Consider the following 6667-nt stretch of genomic DNA (forward strand, 5'->3'; position numbering starts at 1 on the left):
GGTATAACAGATAACAATGTATATATGTATAGTATAATATATTGTCAGATATTAATTCTGCTTTGGTATGCTAATGTTTAGATTCTGTAAATGATATATGTATATATATTTTATTTTCTGCTCTAAAAGCTTAATAGCTAATCCAGCTCCTAATATTATTATAATGTTGCTTAATGTAAGTTTAGTAAATGGTAAAAGATAATAATTGTACTATGAAATTTAATATCAAAAACATATTAAATAAAAACTATAATATTTTAATTAACATTGTGCTTCAATGTTTTAGGAAATCATTTACAAGTTTGCTAATTATTTATTTTATAAATCAAAAAATGGCAATTTGAAAGTTCTTGAGCTTGAATCGAACCTATCAGTATCTTTACAAGTCACTTATTCCTAATATCCATATATCAATACATTATAATGGGACTTTACCTGTGCCTTTTTTATTTTAATTTATTCACAAAATATATACAAATAATGAATGTCCATTTCAAGCAACAGTAATAGCCCATCAAGTGTCATGTGATTCTGCATATACAATTTCCATAATCTTTGAATTGTATATTCAGAATGGATGCTTATAGAAATTTTTTTTGTTTATTTTGTTATCAGTTTTTTTAATTATTATTATGTGAATAAAGTTTTGTCATTTTCTACAAAAGGCAGCAAAATGTTCTATTATATTATATTGATATTTGGATGTGAGCTCATTGATGAGGTCTTAGTATAACCTTTATTGAATTTAATTTCTAAGGTATTTCTAACAGTATTTTTTATTAATATTATTAGTAATATGATTATTAAAAAGTTAATTCCTAACAAGCAGCCTGCAGGGAGAGTGTCTTAGCAAGAAGCCTGCAGTGGGTGTGTCAGCATGGAGCCTGCAGGGGGTGTGCTTCAGCAAGAATCCTGCAGGATCAGTAAGGATACTGCAGGGAGTGTGTCTCAGCATGGAGCCAGCAGGGAGGGTGTCTCAGCATGGAGCCTGCAGGCGGTGTGTCTGAGCAAGGATCCTGCAGGGGGTGTGTCTCAGCATGGAGCCTGCAGGGGGTGTGTCTGAGCAAGGATACTGAATGAGAATTCCTTTATTACAAATGAGTAAGTAAACCGGGTTCCCAGCTCACCAGTTTCCTGATTTCTTAATGATTGAATGCTATACAATTTAGATAATAAAAATAGGGTCCCTGATCAGGTATGCTGTGTGTTCTGTATGCATCTGAAGACTTAATTTTCAGTTTTATTTCAAGTCATCTCAATGATGGAATTGCAGTTGCTTATGGAAAACAGAATATTCTCTGCAAAAACTATCCAGGTCCATTCTCAGGTTGTCCGTCAGATCTAAATAAAGTATACAACATGTAAAGCATAAAAGTCTAAGAAAGAACTTAGTTACGCATTAAACTTTTATTTAATTGTTGACACAAGTTCCAGACTGCTTATCCTTCACGTAATCTTAGCTGCTGAGAAAGCCACAAGCGTAGGAGAGAACCGCATATAACTCAATTTTGGATGTGAGCAAGGTCCAAGCAGCTCTTTACTGAGTTGTAAACATCCATGCAAAGACAGTGGAAGTGAGAAAATGCATCCTTTATTTAACTCAAAGACTTACAGATGTTATATTCTACATCTAAGGGCTGGGGATTCTGGAAAGAAGCACAATATAAAACACAAAATAGATCAACACTATACATTCCCACAAATCTCCCCAGAATTTTTTTAAGCTGGATGAGAAGAAGCTGTAGGTGGGTGGTGGCCCAACTCATCAATAACCACCCAAAAACAGCCAAGTGGGTATGGAAAAGTGCCGGGTGGTGCGCCCAGCTAAAAGGGGCTGGGGAGAGCACTGCATTCTGTTTATGAAAATGTATGTGCACTTTTCACTAAATTGTAGGGTCTGTATACACAAGCCAGTCCCCCTCCCCAAATACCTTCTATTTACCCGAAATAAAGAAGTTTGTCAACCAGGGGTCGACAAACTCCGGTCTTTAGGCCAGATACGGTCTAGCCGGTAGTTCGTTCTGGTCTAACGCCCCCTGGCTGATCCGGCCTAATGCCATCCGGCAACCCGTGGCTTCGGAGCCGCGGGTTGCCGGCGGATCGGCCAGGGGGCGTTAGGAACTACTGAAGCCGGAGCCGCTGGAGCTCCAGAGCCGCCAGGGCTCTGGTGCAGCCCCCTTGCAGTTGCTCCTCTATTTACCGTGGCCGGTTATGATACTTCCGACACCCCGGTAAATAGGGAAAGCTCCCTGAAGGTAAATCCCTCTCCTCCGCAATGCATATGGAGGAGAGGGATTTCACTTCAGGGGGCGTTCCCTGGTGGTGGGCCGAGCCATTAGGGCGGCTCCGGCCTAGTGTGCTCCCGCCCACCCAATAAATGGCCACTAGTGGCCATAAAACTTTGCCGACCCCTGCTCTAGACTCTACTCAGAAATGTTATGATGTTGCAAAATGGAGATTTCCTTCATTTTAGAGAGATTTTCACTCATTCCTTTTATCTTTTTTATTTGCTGTGCACATTGAACCTGATTTTTGTAAAGCTCTCCAAGACTGAAAAAGATGGACTCTTATAGGAGAACCTGGGTGATCCAGCAAACCTTAAATGGATTTCTTTAAAATTATTTGCTATTAGTTGGCACATTTTCAATCCTGGAGTAGATCTATTTCAGGTTTGCTGGATTGTCCAGGTTCTCTCATGATAGTTTATCTTCTCCAGTTTTAGAGAGCTGTAATAAATCAGGATCACTGTACAGTTAAACCTACCCAATGAGATATAAACAGGAAGGGGAACCTGACAAGGATGTTAACCATTTTCTACTCTATTCAAAATTTAAGCTTTAGCTTTATTTCAGCTCCAAAGGGGTTATGGGGAAGAACCCCCCCCCCCCCATACCTTTAATATCATTACTGTAAACTAGCCATTCTCACTCAACTAGGCTTTTTGTAGCTCCGAGGTTGCTGTTTAATCTCCAGGTTGATGATGCCTACATCGTTGTGGGACCAACACCATTTGTTGGAGCCAGCTGTATGACTCTAATAATGTTCTTAGTTGTTTATAAAGGTGGTATTCCCATCTCCATGGGTAAAAAGGTTGAGAAAAGTCTGTCTAGATCAGTTTTTTTCAACCAGGGTTCTTCCAGAGGTTGCTAGGGGTTCCTTGAGCAATGAGAATTACTGCTCACACCAATGATCTTTTTGGCTATCTCTAAGGGTAACTTTCTCCCCAATGACTACTAAGCCAATGTACTGTGAGCTGTGTTTATAGTAATTTTTAGAAGGGGGTCCCGGAAGACCTGAAAGTTATTTCAAAGGTTTCCCTATGCTAAAAAAGATGATAAACACTGTGTTAAACAATATATCTGTATAAGTTAGGATTCAGGCAGATATAAAATATGACATTGAATACAAATTACAAAGTCATAAATCATTTCATCTAATTGTTAATTCTTCCACCTCTGAGAGTGATTGGGACAACATTATGGGCGTTTATAATCTCTTCTTAACAGGGTCCTCTCCTCCTTCTATGTCACTGTCTGTATCTGTCTCTCATTTGCAACCCCTATTTAATGTACAGCGCTGCATAATATGTTGGCCCTATATAAATACTGTTTATCATAGGCCAATAAGTTGTGCTGAAGAATACGATAACATGGTAAAAGGGAGGAATGTGAGCAGAAGGATGAGCTAATCAATTTTATGCTTCCCTGCCCAATCAGAGATTGGGGACAGGGAGGTGACCTAGCTGTGTTTTATAACTGCAGTAGAAAAAAAGTCAGGTCACTAACCTGGCTGTACTATGTGGAAGAACTATGTTAATACTAATTATAGGAAAGAAAAGCAAGTATAACAGATCTCATTTATGTATTTAGTAGTTTGTCTGGAATTTATTGTTAATGGCACAGTCCCTTTAATGAGGACATTTGGAAACATTGGCTTGCACAATAGTGAGATTTGGGTTTTTCCCGATGCACATGGCCTATGATGTCATCGCTGTGTCTGGGCTCATTGGAGAAAAGGCTGCACTCATGCATTTTTCATGCGGGAATACATGCAGCTAGACCTGTATCATCTTTGGCTGGCTGTTGGAATTGAAGAATAAGGCATGAGTCAGTGGAAAAATTTATTTAAGAAAGGTGAACTGAAAATAAAAATTGTCTGGGTGTTAAGTAAGCCTGATGTTTCAGCAGCTGGGAAGTGCTCTCTGGATAGAGCTATTGTAGAAGAAGGGCAGACAGACAGCTGGGAATATACTGAACAAACCGGCTCCCTCCCTCCAGGTGTCAGGGCTTTAGCACTAAGACAAACATTTAGACATTACACTGCACTCACTAGGGCCACGGCTGGAATTAGCATAGCAGTTGATGCTGTTCCAACCATAACATACATCTATCAAACCAAGTGCTGATCTGTGGTTCGGAATTATGCACAAGGACAAGTGACATGCTTCCATGAATGGCTCCATTGAAAGTGCGGATCGAAGTTGCCAGACGGTGCTTCCATAGACCTGAAACATCATCACCAAACATCAGTATCATCAAATATGTCATCAGGCTTCAATGTGCACTTTGTATTTTGCAAACATGCCGAGTTTTACAGCCACCAGGATTCATTTGCAGGAAAAATAAAGATGGATAAACCATACTAACATCTGAAGTGTCAAATGGAAAGCATAGGGTTACCTAAAGCCTTGGTGAGAAATGTCCAATGGATAGTGAAGCTATCACCTCCCAAAGCCTGCATGCACACCTAGTTATTTTGTAAAATAGCTGGTACAATAATTTGGATTATTTTGTTGTGGTAATTGGTGTTTTCTTTATGGTTTGTAAACCACCATGTTAACCCACAGCACATTATTATTGTATTGATCAGCATATATGTATTATGTCTATATACAGTAACTCCCAGTGAAACTTAAGTCCCCCGAAGAAGCCAATAAGGGCAAAACGTGTTGGGACAACATTTATATCAAGATAATTCAAGCACTCCTTATCTTAGAACTATCAGTGTAAAGATTATTAGTCCCCAAACTACTCACACTCCCCCCAGTATTTGTGGGGGGACTAGGACAAAATCACCTGTAACTCTATCTTTTGTATACATGTACCTTCTATGTATTTATTGAATGGTATATGAATCTAATATAACCTACTCTGATCCTTTTTAGCCAACTGGGAACTAAAGGGATAGAAAGAACCAGCTTGGGCCACATTTCTTTATTAATAGGTTGGCCTCCTTTTCCAGGTTCCTGGTGCACGCTACAAATGTAACACCCGTGCAGGCCTGGGAAGGTTCTTGTTTTAATTTTTGGCATAAAGTTTAGAGCACAATGGGAAAAGTGGACCTTTTAAAACAATAGATGGTTAACCAGGTCATGAGATACATACCTTCCCTGATAAAAACAATGGGCCTGATTGAATAAAGCTCTCCAAGGCTGGAGAGGATAGGAGAGGATACACTTTCATCAATTAACCTCGGTGATACAACAAACCTGGAACGGATTTCTTCAAAATCAATTTCTATTTGTTAGAAAATGTTTTCAATCCTGGACCAGATCCATTCCAGGTTTGCTGGATCACACAGGCTTACTGATGTAAGTGTAACCTCTCCAGACTTGGAGAGCTTTTATAAATCAGGTCCTAAGTTCTAGATTTCTTCTCTGAACTGAATCAGGAACTGAGGTATTTCGTTGAGTAGTGTCAAGCAAAAGTGTGAATCACTGTTTGTGATAGAAGCTCTTGTTTAATGCAATTCGGCAGAGACTGGGTAACAAATACTTTGGCAATGGTCACAAGACTAGCCAATAGAGGGAAACAGAACGGAGAAGCTGTTTTCACCAGGAACTGTAAATTATGGCTAAGTATCACAAATGCATAGAATTGGCAGCCATGCCTGAATATTCCTAATGTTGGGGTTTTCATTTAAGGAAGGAGGTTCAATTTGCACAATGTATCAAGTAATAAAATTTAAGCGTTCTGAGGGCAGAGGGACACAACAGCCCAATTGTGGGGAAACTTTAATTCAAATTCAGGCGATGAGTGCAAATAAACAGAAAGCAGCAACCAAATGGTGAGACCAGAAGCCAAGAAGAGTTCAAGTCTGCCTGGGATAGATGAAACCATCCTCCATAAACTGTCCTGTGGGTTCTGCCCTGTTAGAAGCAACCGGTTGCTAACAGGAGGATTTTTTCATCTATGCCAGGCAGACATGAACTCTTCTTGGCTTCTGGTTCCACCATTTGGTTGCTGCTTCCTGTTTATTGGCACTCATCGCCCTTCTGTGCTCCTTTCCTGTGTGAACCTGCTTTGGTGCTTGGAAAGTGATACTAGAATTTGATTTTATGCTGTATCATTATATTTACTAGTCTCATTAAGCTTCATCCTGAAGAAGTGGTATTACACCACGAAACGCGTCGATGATACACTGGCACTTCTTGTGAGACTTGCTATAATGTTTCAACTATGTATTTATGTTAATAGTTTTATGAAGAAGTGGATGTATGTCTGTATATTGTAATATAGGGACACAGTGGTTCCCATTCTGGGACACTGCAAAAATGAATGTCTCCTACTTTTCTTTTTAATATGATGTACCAATAAAATGTTTTAAGAATTTGTATATATGCCGTTAATGTCCCATTTCTCTGCACATATTAATTTAGTCTATATTT

Source organism: Pyxicephalus adspersus, chromosome 8 (assembly GCF_032062135.1).
Source record: "Pyxicephalus adspersus chromosome 8, UCB_Pads_2.0, whole genome shotgun sequence".
Taxonomy (NCBI): Eukaryota; Metazoa; Chordata; class Amphibia; order Anura; family Pyxicephalidae; genus Pyxicephalus; species Pyxicephalus adspersus.